General features: G+C 37.2%; 1 non-coding gene across 1 annotated transcript; it reads right to left on the reverse strand.

The window, feature by feature from the left end:
* Positions 1-13,754: 13,754 nt before the first annotated feature.
* LOC115522517 lies at positions 13,755-13,860 on the reverse strand. The gene has a single exon (XR_003971423.1). It is a non-coding gene; the product is annotated as a U6 spliceosomal RNA (small nuclear RNA).
* Between the last annotated feature and the right edge of the window lie 5,759 nt (positions 13,861-19,619).

A 19,619-nucleotide genomic window follows, 5' to 3' on the forward strand; every position in this document is an offset into this window, starting at 1 on the left:
ATAACACCCTAGCTATATAGCAGTCTTTTAAGTTGATGGTCACTTAAGTTAAAACACCTTCGAATAGCAATGTTTTACTCCTCCCCCCACCACACACACACACACACACACACACACACACACACACACACATTTTGTGTATTTAATGACCTATTTTACACCATTTTTGCATCTGTATCCTTAACTGTTACAGACATAACTGACCTTACCACTTTGGTCTTTTAACTTTTACACTAGTTTTTATATATGGTTGATACACTATTTCAACAGGTTTTCTGGTGAGATTCTCATTCATAATCTAATTGTGGCCTTCCCCCCCCCACCCCCAATTAAATAATCCCCTTTAATAATTGTGAGATCAATTTAGTTGTGATAAGTTCCTTCAACTTTTGTCTGGGGAAACTCGGTCTCTTCTAATCCTAAATGACAACCTTGCTGGGCACAGTATTCTTCATTGTAGTTTTTTTTTCCTTTTAACACTTCACAGGCCAGAGAGGTAGGTGGCATGATCTATTCAAAGTTTCTGCTGAAAAATCAGCTATTAGCCTTATGGGTGTTTTGTTAGAAATGAATTGCTTTCATCTGCCATTTTGTTGGGGTCCCTCTGTGCTTCCTAGACCTGGATTTCTATTTTCCTCCCTAGGTGAGGGAAGTCTTCAGGTAGTTCTTCAAATGTATTTTCTGACTCCTAACTCTTCTCCTTCTGGGACTCCTATAAAGTAGATGTTAGGCTAGTTTAAAGGACCTCTGGGACAATTAACATACTATTAAAATTCTCTTTTTTTTTTAATTTTTTTTTCAACGTTTATTTATTTTTGGGACAGAGAGAGACAGAGCATGAACGGGTGAGGGGCAGAGACAGAGGGAGACACAGAATCGGAAACAGGCTCCAGGCTCTGAGCCATCAGCCCAGAGCCCAACATGGGGCTCGAACTCACGGACCGCGAGATCGTGACCTGGCTGAAGTCGGACGCTTAACCGACTGCGCCACCCAGGCGCCCCTAAAATTCTCTTTTTGAGAGCAAGCATGAGCAAGGGAAGGGCAGAGAGAAAGAGCATTGTAAGCAGGCTCCATGCCCAGTGCAGAGCCCAACATGGAGCTCAGTCTCCCAACCATGAGATCATGACCTGAGCCAAAATTAAGAATCAGATGCTTAATTGACGGAGTCACCCAGGCTCCCTTGCACAGATTTTTTTGTTTGTTTTTTTTTTTTGTTTGTTTGTTTTTACTACATTGCGGGTAGGTGCCCCTAACCCCATGCTGTTCAGTGGTCAACTGTAGTTGCAGCCTTGGTTGTCTGTGGAAGGAGGTTGGCTCAGGATTCTTGTAGTCTGCCATCTTTAGATCGGAAATTCATCACTTCCATAATGATAAACCAAACTTGCATTCCCAGAATGTATTCCACTTTGTCTATATGACTGGATTCAAAATACATAGAGCTGGATTCAATTGATATTTTCTTTCCCCCCTAGTGTATTTAGATATAACAGATACATGTATCTTGTATACCTTTATATATCAAGTAGTTATGGATTGTGAAACAATTACCACGATAAATTTAGTTAACATCCATCACCTTGCATTGTTATTTTTTTTTCCTCTTGTGATAAGAACTTTTAATATCTACTTAGTAACTTTCAAATCTGGTATTAACTGTAGCCTCCATGCTGGTATTAACTGAAGCCTCCTCTTCAGCATGTTCACCCAATTCCTCCACCACTCACCTATGGCAAACACAAATTTAAAATCTGTTTCTATGAGGTGATTTATACTGAATTTTACATGAGATAATATAGTAGTATCTTCCTTTGTATTTCACTTACTACAAGGCCCTCAAATCAAGGTCCATTCATGTTGTCATAAACAGTAAGATCGCCTTCTCTTACAGCTGAATAGTATTCCTGTATTGTATATATGTGCACGTGTTTTATATGCATATAATACATCAATTTACTTTATCCTTTTATCCATCACTGGACATTTAGATTGTTTCTACATCTTGGCTGTTGTAAATAATACTGCAGTAAACACAGGGTACAGATATCTTCATAGGGCAATGATTTGTTTCCTTCAGACATACACCCTGAAATAGAATTGCTAGATCATATGGGAATTCTTAAACTCCTTGAGGAACCTCCATACAGTTAGTATAATAGCACTACCAATTTGCATTTCCACCAAGAGTGTTCAAAGGTCCCTTTTCTCCACATCCTCATGAACACTTATCTTTTGTCTTTTCAATGACAGCCATCCTGACAAATGTGAGATGATGCCTCATTGTGGTTTTGATTTGCATTTACTTTATGATGAGTGATGTTGAGCACCTTTTCATGGATCACTAAGCCATTTGTCGTTATAAAAATGTCTACTCAGTTCCTCTGCCCATTCTTTAATCTTTTTGCTACTGAGTTTCAGAAGTTTCTTAAAGACTTTGGATATTAACTCCTTAACAGGTATGTGATTTACAAATATTTTCTCCTATTGGGTATATTACCTTTTCATAGTTTACTGTACAGAAGCTTCTTAGTTTGATGTAGTCCCATTTGTTTATATTTGCTCTTGTTGCCTTTGCTTTTGGTGTCAAATCTTTAAAAAGCATTGTCAAGACCCATGCCAAGAAACCTACTGCCTGTGTTTTCTTCTAGGAATTTTATGGTTTCAGTCTTACATGCAAGTCTCGAATGTATTTTGAGTTGGTTTTTGTGTATAACGTAAAATAAGGGTCCAGTCTCCTTCTTGCAGGAGGCTGACCAGTTTTCCCAACACCATTCATAGTGTTGTATGTTCTTGGCATCTTTTGTATGTTCTTGCCATCTTTTCCCTGTTGTATGTTCTTGGCATCTTTTGTTGTAAATTAATCGACCATCTATGCATGGGTTTATTGCTGGGCTCTCTATTCTGTTCATTGCTCTGTGTCTTTTATGCTAATACCATACAGTTCTAATTACTATAGCTTTATAACATGTTTTGAAATCAAGAAGTAAAATGCCTCCAGTTTTTTTTTTTTTTTTTTCCCAAGACTGCTTTGGCTATTAAGGGTCTTCCTGTGGTTCTATACAGATCTTAAAATCCTTCTATTCCTGTGGGAAATGCCATTGATAATCTGATATCGGTTGTTTCTATAGATTGCCTTGGGTAGTATGGACACTTAAAAAAATTTCTCAACCCATTAGCACAGAATAGCTTTCCACTTATTTTTTTTCTTTAATTTCTTTTATCTGTGTCCTGTAATTTTAAGTATAGCTTTATCTCCTTTATTAAACCTATTCCTAAGTACTTTTGATGCAATTATAGATGGGATTGTTTCCTTAATTTCTGGTAGTTTCATTTTTAGTGTATAAAATACAACATTTTTTGTACACTGACATTTATATTCTGCAACTTAACTGAATTCACTGATCAGTTCTGTTTTGTGTGTAGAATCTCGTTTCCCATATATAATATCCTATCATCTGCAAATAGTGACCATTTTAGTTCTTCCTCTACAATTTGGATGCCAATCATAAAGCCAAACTTGCATTCCCAGATAGGACCCGAGTTTTTGTATGTGGCTGAATTCAAGTTATATATTGCCACATTTTATTTCTTTTAACTTTTTAAGAAGTCTTGCATCTATGTCCATAAGAAATTTTGTTAATATCTTTGCTAGCAGGCTAATTTGGCCTCATAAAATATATGGACAGTCCTTAAAAAATAGAGTTTGCATAGGGTTGGTATTACTTCTTTAAACATTTGATAAACCTACTAGTAATATTCAGACCTGAATTTTCTTCACAGTAAGGATTTAAAATATACATTGGGTTTATTTAATGCATATGAAGTTGCTTATGTTCTATATTACTTAAATCTGTTCATAATTTGTGCTTGAGGAAATATTACCTTGGTTGTCAAATTTGCTGACCTAAACTTGTTGATCTTATCCTTCTGAATGTCTGGAGAATCTCTAGGGTTATTCCTTACATGTTCCTGATACTGATAATGTAGATCTCTTATGTTCTGACCTTTTGATCAGTTTTCACATTTTATTCAGCTTTTCGAAGACCCAGATTTTCATTTTTTTTTAATTTCATACGTTTCTGCTTTTATATTTTTTTTATTTCAGATTTAGCTGCTTTTCTTTTCCTAACTTCTCAAGGAAGCCTAAATCCTTTGAGATAATCTTTTCTAAATAGAAGCTTTCAATGCTATGAACTTTGTCTAAGCACTGTTTCAGCTGCATCTCCCAAATCTTGATACTTGGAAAATATCTTGAAGAGAATACCAATTATTATCTTGATTTCTTCTTTGATCCATTGGTTACTTCAGTGTCTAACTCCTAACTTGGGAAATACTCTAATTTTTTATTCTGTGGAGGTCAAAATGACCATAATCTATATTCAATTATTTTTTTTAATCTATGGAGACTACTTTTGTGACCAAGGATCTAGGGTCTTTTGGTGAATATTCCATGTGCACTTCAAAAGAATTCATTTCTGTTGATGAGTGGAGAGTTGTATATAAAAGTTAGGTCAAGTTGGTTTAAAATTATGTAGATGACATAAATATCTGCCTGTTTTTGCATAACCAACAATATTGAACAATAAATCCAACCGTCATTTGTGATCTTTTGGGGTTTTTTCAACCTGTTTCTAGGTCCATACATATTTATGATACCTTCTATTTGGTTGATTAACAGGAACTTTCACAGGGGATCAATTGAACTCCAGATAGAGTCCTTTGGCTTGATAGCTTTGTTAAAATTAGACCAGGTATCTTCTAATTGGGATTTGGATAACTTATTTCTGTGTTTTCATTTTTACCTAATCAGTCTTTTTATATTTAAAGTGAGCTTCCTATAGGCAGCATAGAATTGGGTCTTGACTTTTAATTGGTATGTTTATTTGAACTATTTGTTTTATTTAAATCTACCTTTTTACCACCTTTTTCCTACTTCAGGTCTTCTCTCTATTCCTGACTTCTTAGGGGCCAGTCTTCTTCAGAGTGAATATATCTTATGTTCTCTCTACTGTTGGCTTATAAGCTATGTGTGTCTGTGCTTATGTTCAGTGGCTGGTCTAGAGTTTACAATATGGATCCCTTCAAATTAATCCCTTTATGTGTAATGTATATTTATAAAGTTTCACTTTTCCTCTTATTGTCTTATGTTTTCTCTTGTTACAAACTCAACTAGACACTGCCATATAACTAAAGATTTTCAAATGAAAATTTTGTATATTTTTCAACATGTTTACCTTTGCCAGTGTTCCTTATTCCTTTTTGTAAATCCAAGTTTGCATCAAATATCCTTTCCTTTGACCATCTCTCCCTCTTTGCCTCTCCCCTGCTCACTTTCTCAAAAATAAAAACCTTTACCAAAAAGAGTGCCACTTCTAATGACTTCAACTTGCATACTTTTAAATGAAAAGTTTGAATAATTGTTCCTATGTATATATTGTGAACTGTCATAAAATCCACATTAGCACTGATTTTTAACAATTGGATTCTGACGCATCTCGGTATGATTTTTCTTAGTTTTTATCTGGTTTTGTGTTTATTTGACCTCTGGTTTGTGGGTTTTCATTCATCTCCTTGGATCTGTGTGTAGAAAGCATCATACTTGGTAAATTTTTAGGCCTCATTCCTTCAAATATTTTCTTTCCCCTCACTTTCTGAGACTTCAATTACATATGTGTTAGACTTCTTGATACTGTCCCCAAATAACTGAAGCACTTTTTCTCACATTTTTAATTTTTATTGCTAGGTCTTCCAGGTTTACTAACTTTTTCCCTCTAATCTGGTATCCTAACAAGTAACATTTCCATTTTTGTATAGGATCATGTTCACCTCTAGTGGTTCAACTTCTCATCTTTCATTTGTTTTCTCTTTATGTTTACATTCTAAGTCTATGAACACATTAAGCATATTTAGACTGTTTTTAGCTGTTTTAGCATCCTCCCCTCCTATTTCTATCCTCTAGATCTGTATTGTCTTTGTGGTCATTTAGTTATGTATTAGTTTCCTGCTTCCTTGTATGTGCAACAAATCTTATTATATGCTGGACATTGTGTATTCTCCCTGTTGAGCAAGGGGCCTTGTTAGATTTAAGGAGTTTTGGACTTGGGAGAATATCTAAATTATTTGTGAAGGAGTTTGAAAATTATAATTGGCGTGTGTGTGCTTGGTTTTTGTTCTAGAATAAGCTTATGAGAGCCTTTATTTTAAGGTTAATTAAACCCTGCTACTAAGACATAGCCCTTCTGAAGTCTCTGCAGAATATTGATGTATTCAACAAGCATTCTTTACTCTGGCTATTGTGAACAATTTCTATACATGTTTGAGCTTAGGGAATTCTTAACTCTATAGCTCCCCTAGGATTATCTATTCCTTATGGTAGAACTTCATAAGGCTAGACAATAAGAACTTTTAAGCATGTTCAAATTGTTATTCAGCCAGAGATTTGAGCACACCCCCATACATCTTGTTCTTTTGCCGTGGGACAGAGTAGTAGAGAGGAGGGAATTATGCAAATTCCAGCTGCCATGGTTTCTCCAATCTGCTCAACCTGGAAATATTTCAAGGATTGTTTGTTGTTCCCCATCTCTACATCCTCTCTACCTATTCTTGAAGACTTACTTCATTTGGCTTTCCATTCTTTACAGCAGAAAGTGAATGTCATTATAAAGCTTAACTCCCTTGTCTCCCACCTCCTGGGTGTCACAGTCCAGTGTTGCCCATTGTACTCCCTGATAATGTTTTCATTTTTGTTCTTTTTTATATTTTATCCAATTTTCTATTGTAAGAAGGTAATCCAGAACTTCCTTGCACTCAGGAAGTCTGGATTATGTTTTAAGTAAATCTAACACTTTAAAAAACCCAAAAATCTCTAGAATCTTATAATTCACTCATTTTAAGGTGTGTTAGTTTCCAAATGCTCCCAAAACAAATTACTATAAATTTATTGGCTCAAAATAATACAAACATAATATTTTACAGTTGTGTAGGTCAGAAGACCAAGACTTCGTCTCACTGGGTAAAAATAGACTTCGATAAAGTTGCAATCCTTTCTGGAAGCTCTAAGGGAAGATCTGTTTCCTTGATTTACAGCATCTAGAGGCACTCTTTCTTCATCTTCAAGGCCAGAAGCATTGCATCTGTTACGTGTAGTTTCCATAGTCACATGTCTCCAACTCCTCCCTTCTGCCAACCTCTTCTACTTTTAAATTTGGTGATTACATTGGGTTCACCTGAATAATCCAGGACACTGTCCCTCTTTTAAGTTTAGCTGGTGAGTAAAGTTAATTCCATCTACACCCTTTTAATTCCCCTTTTCCATGTAACCTTTTAGAGTTCTGCAGATAAGGAGGATAACATCCTTAGTAACATTAATCTACCCACAACAAAGAGCAAATAATCCATCATAACATCTTCCCAATTTTGATACTGGAGGTGGCTTAAGACCTAAATCTAAAGTAACTTAAGTTTTTAATGTTTATTTTTGGAGAGAGATGCACAGACAGGGGTGAGTGGGGGAGGAACTGAGATGGAGATAGTCTGAAGCAGACTCTGGGTTCTGAGATGTCAGCACAGAGCCTGACATGGGGCTCAAACTCAAAGCAAGAGATAACGACCTAAGCTGAAGTTGGACGCTTAACTGAGCCACTCAGGCACCCCAAAAGTAACTTCTTATATAACATTAAACCCTACTGTTTACAGTCTTAAGAATACCATTGGCAACAGGCTTTCAAAAGCATAAAGTTAATTTCCATTTATATTTTTGTAAACTAGAATGTAAATGAGGAAAATGAAAAATTCTAATTCCTAGATCTCTAAACAGTTACTTCTTGTAAGTTAGAACTCACAAGTTATAAATAGATGTAGATATAGAGTTACTAAGGTACATCTCCTAGTAGTTGAAAATTTTACTATAAAGCTGTGAGCTTATATGAATACACTGCTCCTTTTCTAAGATGTGGGATCTTTGAGTTTTTTTTTCCCCACCACTTATTTTCAAACATAACTGATACCTAGAACTCATAAATTGAAGGTGATAACAATCATTTCACAATATTAGTCAAATCATCAAAATAAGTTAACATCCATCAACTCTTACAGCTACTACAAATAGGAAAAATAACTTATTTTTCCCTCGTGATTAGAACTCTTGGAATTTGGTCTCTTAACAACTTATAAGTTGGCCATACAGCAGTATCCACTGTAGTCCTCATTCTACATCACACCCCTAGTACTTATTTATCTTCAAAATGGCGGTTTGTACCTTTTTTAGCCACATTCATCTGCCTTAATTTTAGATCCTGACACTCCTCTACCCCCTCCACCTCTGGTAACCACAAATCTGCTTTATTTTACTCTAAGTTTGGGAGGGTGGTGGTGGTCTTACTTTTGGTTTTTAGATAGTACATGTAAGATCCCACTACATTTGTCTTTCTGTCTCACTTATTTTACCTAGTATAATTTGGGTGCTCTGATATTCTGTGAATAAATATTTGCAATCGTTATATCTTGATCGACAACTTCATTATATAAAGATCTTCTTTGTCCCTTAATATTTTTTTTTATTTTAAATTTTTTTTTAATTTTTTTTTTCAACGTTTATTTATTTTTGGGACAGAGAGAGACAGAGCATGAACGGGGGAGGGGCAGAGAGAGAGGGAGACACAGAATCGGAAACAGGCTCCAGGCTCTGAGCCATCAGCCCAGAGCCTAACGCGGGGCTCGAACTCACGGACCGCGAGATCGTGACCTGGCTGAAGTCGGACGCTTAACCGACTGCGCCACCCAGGCGCCCCTGTCCCTTAATATTTTTAGCGTAAACTCCATTTTGTCTGTATAAATACAGCTTACCTCTGTTTTATTTTGGTTACAATTTGCTTAAAATCTTTTACCCATCCCATCATCCTCAAAGTGTCTTTTTTTCCTATTTTTTTCTTATGTTTTTAATTTACATTCCAGTTAGCTTATAATGCTACAATGATTTCAGGGGTAGATTCCTTAATGCCCCTTACCCATTTTAGCCCATCCCTCCTCCCACAACCCTTCCAGTAACCCTGTTTGTTCTCCATATTTAAAAGTCTCTTACGTTTTGTCTCTCTCAGTCTTTATACTTTTGCTTCTTTTCCCTTGTGTTCGTCTGTTTTGTGTCTTAAAGTCCTCATATGAGTGAAGTGATGACATTTGTCCTTGTCTAATTTCACTTAGCATAAATACCCTCTAGTTCCAGCCACATAGTTGCAAATGGCAAGATTTCATTCTTTTTGATTGCCGAGTAATACTCCGTGTGTGTGTGTGTGTGTGTGTGTGTGTGTGTGTGTGTGTGTGTGCGCGCGCGCGCCACATCTTTATCCATTCATCCATCAATGGACATTTGGGCTCTTACAATACTTCTACTGTTGATAGTACTGCTATAAACATTGGGATGCATATGTCCCTCCAAAACAGCACACCTGTATCCCTTGGATAAATACCTAGTGGTGCAATTGCTGGGTTGTAGAATAGTTCTATTTTTCATTTTTTGAGGAACCTCCATACTGTTATCCAGAGCAGCTGCACAAGCTTGCATTCCCACCAACAATGCGAAAGAAATTGTCTTTCTCCACATCTTTGCCAATATCTGTTGTTGCCTGAGTTAATGTTAGCCATTCTGACAGGTGTGAGGTGGTATCTCCGTTGTGGTTCTTACTTGTATTTCCCTGATGAGTGATGTTGAGCATTTTTTTCATGTGTCGGTTGGCCATCTGGAAGTCGTCTTTGGAGAAGTGACTATTCATGTCTTCTGCCCATTTCCTCACTGGATTATTTCTTTTTGGGGTGTTGAGTTTGATAGTTCTTTATAGACTTCGGATACTAAACCTTTCTCTGATAATGTCATTTGCAAAATATCTTTTCCCATTCTGTCGGTTGCCTTTTAGTTTAGCTGACTGTTTCCTTCACTGTGCAGAAGCTTTTTATTTTGATGAGGTTTATTTTGATGAGGTCCCATTCTGTCGGTTGCCTTTTAGTTTTGCTGATTGTTTCCTTCACTGTGCAGAAGCTTTTTATTTGAGTTCATTTCTGCTTTTGTCTCCCTTGCCTCTGGAGACGTGTTGAGTAAGAAGTTGCTGCAGCAAAGATCAAAGAGGTTTTTGCCTGCTATGTCCTCTGGGACTTTGATGGCTTCCTGTCTTACATTTAGGTCTTTTATCCATTGAGTTTATTTTTGTGTATGGTGTAAGAAAGTGGTCCAGGTTCATTCTTCTGCATGTTGCTGTCCAGTTTTCCCAGCACCACTTGCTGAGGAGACCGTTTCTATTCCATTGGAAATTCTTTCCTGTTTGTGGGCCCACTTCTGGGTTCTCTATGCTGTTCCATTGATCTGAGTGTCTGTTCTTGTGCCGGTACCATACTGTCTTGATTATAGCTTTTGTAGTACAGCCTGAAGTCCGGGATTGTGATGCCTCCTGCTTTGGTTCTCTTTTTCAAGCTTGCTTTGGCTATTCGGGGTCTTTTCCAGTTCCACACAAAATTTAGAATTATTTTTCTAGCTCTGTGAAGAATGCTGGTGTTATTTTGATAGGGATTGCATTGAATATGTAGATTGCTTTGGGTAGTATCGACATTTTAACAATATTTGTTCCTATCCAGATGCATGGAATCTTTTTTCCACTTTTTGTCTTTAATTTCTTAAGCTTCTTATAGTCTTCAGTGTATAGATTTTTCACCTCTTTGGTTAGGTTGATTCCTAGGTATTTTAGGTTTTTGGTGCAATTATAAATGGGATTGATTCCTTGATTTCTTTCTGTTGCTTCATTGTTGGTGTATAGGAATGCAACTGATTTCTGTGCTCTGATTTTTATATCCTGCAACTTTGCTGAATTCATGAATCAATTCTAGCAGTTTTTTGGTGGAATCTTTTGGGTTTTCCATATAGAATATCATGTCATCTGGGAAGAGTGAAAGTTTGACCACCTCCTATTTCTTTGTGTTGTCTGATTGCTGAGGCTAAGACTTCCAATACTATGTTGAATAGTAGTGGCAAAAGTGGACATCCCTGTCTTGTTCCTGACCTTAGGCAGAAAGCTGTTTTTCCCCATTGAAGATATTAGCATTAGGTCTTTTGTATATGGCTTTTGTGATCTCGAGGTATGATCCTTCTATTCCTACTTTCTTTAGGGTTCTTATCAAGAAAGGATGTTTTATTTTGTCAAATGCTTTCTCTGCATCTACTGAAAGGATCATATGGTTCTTGTCCTTCTATTGATGAATCACATTGTTTTTTGTTTGTTTGTTTGTTTTCCCTCCACATTGACTGTTCTGTGGATATTGAACCAGTCCTGCATCCCAGGTATAAATCCCACTTGGTCGTGGTAGATAATGTTTTTAATGTATTGTTGGATCTTGTTGGCTAATATCTTGAGGATTTTTGCATCCATGTTCATCAGGAAAATTGGTCTATAGTTCTCCTTTTTAGTGGGGTCTCTCTGGTTTTGGAACAAGGTAATGTTGGCTTCATAGAAAGTTTGGAAGTTTTCCTTCCACTTCTATTTTGTGGAACAGCTTCAAGAGAATAGGGGTTAACTCTTAAATGTTTGGTAGAATTCCCTTGGAAAGCCATCTGGCCCTGGACTCTTGTTTTTTGGGAGATTTTTGATTACTAATTCGATTCCTTTACTGGTTTATAGATCTGTTCAAACTTTCTATTCCTTACTGTTCAGTTTTGGTAGTTTACATGTTTCTAGGAATTTGTCCATTTCTTCCAGATTGCCCATTTTATTGGTGTATAATTGCTCATAATCTCTTACTGTTTGTATTTCTGCTGTGTTGGTTGTGATCTCTCCTTTCATTTATTTGGGTCCTTTTTTTTTATCAAACTGGCTAGTGGCTTATCAATTTTGTTAATTCTTTCAAAGAACCAGCTTCTGGTTTTATTGATCTGGTTTTGTTTGTTTTGATAGCATTAATTTCTGCTCCAATCTTATTTTCTGTCTTCAGATTTGGGGTTTTATTTGCTGTCCTTTTTCCAGCTCCTTAAGGTGTAAGGTTAGGTTGTCTATCTGAAATCTTTCTTCCTTCTTTAGGAAGGCCTGGATTGCTATATGCTTGCCTCTTATGACGGCCTTTGCTGCCTCTCAGGTTTTGGGTTGTGGTGTTATTTTCATTGGCTTTCATGTACTTTTTAATTTCCTCTTTAACTTCTTGGTTAGCCCATTCATTCTTTAGTAGGATGTTCTTCAGTCTCCAAGTATTTCTTACCTTTCCAAATTTTTTCTTGTGGTTGATTCCGAGTTTCCTAGTGTTGTGGTCTGAAAATATGCACAGTATGATCTCGATCTTTTTGTACTTGTTGAGGGCTGATTTACGTCCCAGTATGTGGTCTATTGTGGAGTAGTACATCCCATGTGCACTGGAGAAAAATGTATATTCCACTGTTTTAGGGTGATATGTTCTGAATATATGTTAAGTTCATGTGGTCCAGTGTGTCCTTCACAGCCATTGTTTCCTTGTTGAATTTTTGAATGGATGATCTGTCCATTGTTCTAAGTGGGGTATTGAAGTCCCCTACTACTAGAGTATTTCTGTCAATGAGATTATTTGTGATTAATTGGGTTCTCTCACATTTGGAACATGAATGTTTACGATTGTTAGGTCTTCTTGGTGGATAGACCCCTTAATTATGATATAATGCCCTTCTTCATCTCGTTAGTCTTTAAAATTCTATATTCTCTAAGTATGATGACTCCAGCCTTCTTTTGTTGACCATTAGCATGTTAGATGGTTCTCCATCCCCTCATTTGCAATCTGAAGAGTCTTATCTAAAGTGGGTCTCATGTAAACAGCATATAGATGGATCTTATTTTCTCATTCATTCTGTTACCCTATGTCATTTGATTGGAGCATTTAGTCCATTGATGTTTAGAGAGTACTGAAAGATAAGAATTTATTGCTATTATGTTACTTGTAGAGTTGGAGTTCCTGGTGGTGGTCTCTGGTCCTTTCTAGTCTTTGTTGCTTTTGGTATGTATTATTTGTTTGTCTTTTTCTCCTCTTGGAGAGTCCCCCTTAAAATTTCTTGCAGGGCTGGTTTAGTAGTCACAAACTCCTTTAATTTTTGTTCGGGAAACTTTTAATCTCTCCTATTTTGAATGACAGCCTTGCTGGATAAAGAATTCTTGGCTGCACACTTTTCTGATTCAGCACACTGAATATATCCTGCCACTCCTTTCTGGCCTGCCAAGTTTCTGTGGATAGGTCTGCTGCAGACCTGATCTGTCTTCCCTTCTATGTTAGGGACTCTTTTTCCCTTGCTGCTTTCATGATTCTCTCCTTGCCGGAGTATTTTGTGAATTTAACTATGATATGTCTTGTCAGTGGTCGGTTTTTGTTGAATCTCATAGGAGCCCTCTGATTCCTGGATTTTGATGTCTGTGTCTTCCCCCAGGTTAGGAAATTTTTCCTCTATGATTTGCTCACATAACCCATCTACCACTTTTTCTCCATCTTCTGGGACTCCTATGATTCTGATGTTCATTTTTAATGAGTCACTGATTTGTCTAATTCTTAAATTGTGCTCTTTTGCCTTAGTCTCCCTCTTTTTCTGCTTCATTATTCTCCAGAAGCTTCTCCTCTATATTGCTGATTCTCTGTTCTGCCTCATCCATCCTTGCCACTGTGGCATTCATTGGAGATTGCAGCTCAGTTACAACATTATTTCATTCTGACTAGCTTTTACTTTTTACCTCCATAGAAAGGGATTCTATTTTTAACTTCAGCTAATATTCTTAAAAATATGGAACACTTCATGAATTTGTGTGTCATTCTTGTGCAGGGGCGATGCTAATCTTCCTGTATCGTTCCAATTTTAGTATATGTGCTGCTGAAGTGAGCACAATCTGTGTCTTTAAGGCTAAAGTGAATTTCTGACAGGCAGCATATTAGGGGATTTGTGTTGTTGTTCTTTTAATTCATTTAGCCATACTAGGTCTTATTTGGAGAATTTAGTTCATTTACACTTAAAGTAGTTATTGGTAAGGACTTACTATTGCCATTTTGTTTTCTTGCTGTCTGTAGATCCATTTTTTTCCTTATTTCTTATCCTGTAGTCTTTGTTATCATTTGGTAGTATGCTTTGATGCTATAACGTCTTTTCTGTATAATTTCTTGAACTACTTAAATATAACTATTAAATTTTAACTAGGTGACTCGGTTGGTTGCATGGCTGACTTGTGATTTTTGGCTCAGTTCATGATGGTACAGTGGTGAGATTAAGCCCTGTGCCAGGCTCCATTCCTCCATTCGGAGTGTGAAGCCTGCTTGAGATGCTTGCTCTCTCTCTTGCTCGCGCTCTCTCGCTCTCTCCATCTGCCCCTCTCCCTCACTTGCATGCACACGCTCTCTAAAAATAAAATTTTTATTTAACTTTTTTTGTAGAATTTCTACAGTTTCTGTTTCCTTTGTGGTCACCTTGAAGCTTACATAAAATATTTTTAGTTATAATACCCTATTTTAAACTTGTAACAATTTACTACAACTTCAGTAGTAGTCCTAAACTTTTGTTTCTCCCCTTCACATTTTAGCTTATTGAAGTTAGTTTACATACTTCTATATGGTTTATTCAATAACAGTCTAATTATTAGGTTTTTTTATGATTTAACTTTTACTAGTGTTGTAAGTGAATCACACACTATATTACTGAATCTAACTTTGACTATATATTATCAGTGATTTTGGCACTACTTAGGTTTATCCTATTAATTAATACCCTTTTATTTCCACCCAAAGAATTTCCTTTGGCATTTGGTATAAGACAGGTCTAATGTTGAACTCTCTGTGTTCAAGAAAGTCTTCCTTTCTCCACTTCTGAAGGACAACTTTGCCTGGTATGGGCTTCTTTGTTGACAATTTTTTCTTTCCACGTTTTGAATATATCTTCCCATTCTCTCCTGGCCTGAAGTGTTTGAGAAATCTGATAGTTTTATGAAGGGTTTTTCGTATAGAACTTTTCTGCTCTTTGTGTATTGAAAACAAAATGTTTTTGTCTTTGTTGACAATTATAATCTGTAGCCCTATTGGTTCCAACCTATTTGGAGTCCTTTGGGGCCCCATGGATCCAGATATCCCTTTCTCTCCCAGGTTTGGGAAAATTTTAGCCATTATTGCTTAAAATATACTTTTTTTTTCCTTCTGCAACTTCCATAATACATATATTGTTTCTTTCTACTGTGTCTTTATAATTCCCATAGGCTTTATTCACTTTTTCATTTTTCTTTCTACTGCTCTGCCTGAATAACTTCAAATGTCCACTTTTTTTTTTTTTTTTTTTTTTTTTTTTTTTTTTTTTTTTTTTTTTTTTTTTTTTTTTACAGGACACTGACTTCTCCCCTTCCCCTTCCCCCACTCTATTCGGTTGATTCACTTTTGAAGCTCTCCCATGTTCTTCAACTTGGTTATTAGATTTTTTTTTTTTTTTTTTTTTTTTAGCTCTAGTAGTTCCATTTGGTCTTTTTTTTTTTTTGATGGTTTCTATTTTTATGCATTCTAATTTCATTTAGTTATCTGTTATTGTTCACTGAACTTGAGAATTATTCTGAATTGAAGTTCATAGATCTGTTTCTTTATGGTTATTGACGGTTTATTCATTTCCTTTGCTGGCCTGTTTACCTGATTTTTTTTTTTTGTGATCCTTGATTTCTTACATTACTACATTAGTATTTACACATCTGATGGCATGATCTCTTCTTCCAGAACATTTTTTTTTTTTTTTTCAGAGACCATTCTTTACCAGCCAGTTCAGTTTGGGCTTATAAACATGTCCATATAACCTCCCTGGACAGATAGGCTTTGCTATTATGGTCTATTTTGAGCAAAGCCACTGATTGAACTCTGAAGTTAGGAGAGGTACCACTGGCTAAGAATTGGATTGGCTTGGTTTCCTGCCCAAGTGAGGCTGTATGATGAGCTCCATGGTTTCCAGCATTCTCTATTCAGGCTTATTACATGCTCAGGACCAGGTGCTATACTGAGTAGTAGTTGGGGCTATGAATTAGCTTTTCTGACCTGTTGGGACAGCAGAACAGGCCCCAAGGCCTGCATAGCTCGCTGTTTAGGGACCTGAATTTAACCAAGACTATGCACACGGAATTTCCTGGCTGGAGAAGTCATGAAGTTCTGTTCTTCCACAGATGGAGAAAACCACAACCTATACTCTCTGTTCAGATGCCACTATAAGCAGGGCCATTGGATGTCCTTTTATTAGATTCCCTGGACAGGCAAGCTGAAGGTGTCATTCAGTAATGAGTGAGGCTATGGATTCACTTCCTTGCCTGGAAAGAGCAGGAGAACCAGCTCCAAGTCCTATAAGCCTTTTTTTTTTTTTTTTTTTTTCTTCTCTGCAGTCCTGACTTGAGCTGACCCATGTTCCTGGACACATAGGGCCAACTATCTTTGCTCTGTGGATGATCAGTTCTGCCTGCCATATTCACCCCAAACATTGCTGGGCTATGCAGCTTCCAGGTATTCTGGCCGGCCTTTCAGTTTAGGTGGGGCAGAAAGCTACAGTCAGCAGTGGGCTTGGGCTATGACTAAGATCCCCTACCTTACTTGGGACAGAATACACTCCAGAGCTGGCAAAATGTTTTGTTTGAAGACCCAAATAAGGCAGACCTATATCCTACCAAGTTCCCTGATAAGACTATACCACCAAGTTGGTTCTGCAGATGATCAAAGCCACTGGCTGGGACTATTATTTAGTCACTGCAGATAGAAATTTGGTCTGCCAAGATTTGAGTCTCTCCCCACCCCCCATCACAATCAGATTCCCAGTGATAAAGCCCACATATTTCCCTGAATGCCTATGGAGTAAGGCCAGAGTGAGTTTCCCAAGAAATAACCCACAATGCTCTGGGAGCTGGATGTGTCCATCGTGGGCTCTTTTCCCACTAGAGGAACCATGGGCTCAGGGGTAGACCTCCAACTGTCTCCCCTGGGTCCACAGAGACCTACCCTTGCCTGGAGGAAGGGGAATACAATCAGCATTTAGCCATTTTACGTCTAATTTGGTTTCTGTAGTACAAAGGGGTGCTTCAGCCTTACCCCTGTGTTCTAGGATTTTCTCAATGGTGTCTTTATCCCCCCCAAACAAGAACTGTTTATAAAGTCAGGAATGAACTATGTCACCATCTTGGTGATATCACCCTAGTTATTTTTTTTAATGTCTGTTTATTTTTTAGATAGCATGCACATGAGTAGGAAAGGGGCAAAGAGGGAAATGGGATCTGAAGTGGGTTCTGTGCTAACACGGCGTGTCATGTGGGCCAGAACCCATGAACCAAACCATGAGATCATGTCCTGAGCCAAAGTTAAATGCCTAATTGACTGTACCATCCATGTGCCCGTCACCCTGGTCTTTTTGGTTATTTATAAAAATTCATTTTTTGTGTATGTACACTTCTGATCTTAGGTAAAGTAGTCCCAATTGACGACACATTTTGAGGTTTGTTATTTAAAGGTCATGTTAAGTTTTTGCAGTGATTGGCAAAAGCTAATAAGACCTAGACTTTGTCGAGATATTTTTAAAAAGAAATCTCACTTTGTTCTTGCAATATTAGATTGCAAGAGTATGAAAGAAAATAAGACTTTCTGTGTGAGGAGATATTGGCAGAGAAACTCTCAGTCAAAAGTCAGAATGCTTGTTCCCTTCTCTGATTTTTCTCTCCCTTCCTCCTTCATATTTTGCAACTTCCTCAAATGTACTCCCCTGTGGCTGGCTCAGTTTTCTTTGGAAGCTAATTATACATTTCTGAAAATCTAGACACGACAGCTTTTATTTCTTACCTATTCGTCAGTGAATGTTACAACCACACCTGGTGCGTGATAGGTGTTGAAGAAACAGTCATAAAAATTAGCAAATGCTTCTCTTTCCTCAAGATGGTGCCATCTTCCAGGAAATTCTTCACACATTCCCTATGAACCTATGGTGTACTCAAAACCTTGGGGTTTTATGGGGGGAAAAATCTTTTTCAGACCTTGTTTGTGTTATGGACCTTGGTCAATAATGAGGATCACAGGCAAAGGGAGTTTCTAGAAAATACCTCCACAAATCAGCAGGTTCCCCAATGAACAACAACTCAGCAGAAACATTTTCCTGAACTCCAAAAACCGAGTGTCATCCAGTCACATGGATGCCACAATGGCAAAGCATCACAACTCCTTAGCCTATATCCTATGAACAGCCACTTTTCTAAGAGAACAGATTTAGTGAAAGCTCTATTTAGCCCAGCGATTAGTTTCCTACACTTCCCCTTTATCTTAGAGTTTTTTCATTGGCCTCTATTCTTCACTTTTGTTCTCTCTCCTTTTGAAATCCTTGCTGCCTCTACTAACTTAAGCCATCATTACGGATATCCTCATAAACTACCATTTTTAGTGCTCATGTGTGTCTCTGCATCCTAACCAAGTTATAAAAAAATTCAGCTCTTACAAAAGTAAAACATACATGACTCATTTAAAAAAAATTGAACCTCTGATACTGGTGTAGCAGCTTTTTTAGTGGAAAATTTTACACAACAATACAAATTTCTGACTTTAAAAAACTGGAAAATTTGGCAACATGGGGTTGTCGTTGTATGGCAGCAATTGGCTGGAAGTGAATAACACTTGCCTGCACTGATCGAACACATACTTTCTAGTATGTCTCAATCCCTGCCACTCCTATCACCCTTAGCCTACCTGACTTATTTAAATGTAAGAGCCTCGGACTAGACAAAACTGCCAAGTAAGACCGGCACTACAGGAAGGTCCAGCAGCCTTTATGACACCTGCAACATTTACAATAAAGGGAAGAAAAAAATATTATGTACCAAGTATGTGCCAAGTGAATCCTTCTATTAAATAGCTTGTAGTCTAGTAAGAGAGGCAATTAGATAAACAGTCCAGGTACAGGAAGATCCACACTAAGACCCAGGTAAGAAACCGCTTGTCTCTTTTGTAATCCACATTCCTCCAGGTGGCAAGTATAAACTCAGGGGAATCTGCATTTAGGACAGAAAGCAAAATACTGAAGGAGACTGTCAATGCAAGGCAGGAATGAGGATTATCTAAATTCTCCATACATCAATTTCCTCTTTAAATGGAGAAGATAACCTCTCATTGGAAGTTCTTGATATAGTAGGTGAGCTAATGTTAACACCCTTTAGAGCACCTTAGAACAAAGGTTTATAAATGTCCATGAGTTTATAAATTCACTTTAATATTAAACTCTTATAACTCTTAAGACCGTTTTCTAAGGAACTTGATTATGGTGGCAGTGGTGAGGTGAAGGAACATGAGGACGGGGAACCAGAACAAATTTGATTACAGGGAACATGTGCAGAGCTCAGACTACAGCTAACAAAACAAAACTTATAAAGACCTTGCAGCAATAAAAATTCCTGGCTAAAGATCCCTGTTACTATGATAGTACACGTTGCATTTTTGCACTTTTTTTTTAATGGAAATTTAAAGTTTCCTAGTACTTGCTATAAGCTTGCTTCTTAGTAGGTAACTAATAAAAGTTTATCAAAACAAGTGCATGAAAGAAGTGTATTAATAACTGAGGACTTAAAATTAGGTTGATATCAAAACCTTAGGAATGGCAGGGCTGAGGCCAGAG

This window comes from Lynx canadensis, chromosome C1 (genome assembly GCF_007474595.2).
Source record: "Lynx canadensis isolate LIC74 chromosome C1, mLynCan4.pri.v2, whole genome shotgun sequence".
NCBI lineage: Eukaryota > Metazoa > Chordata > Mammalia > Carnivora > Felidae > Lynx > Lynx canadensis.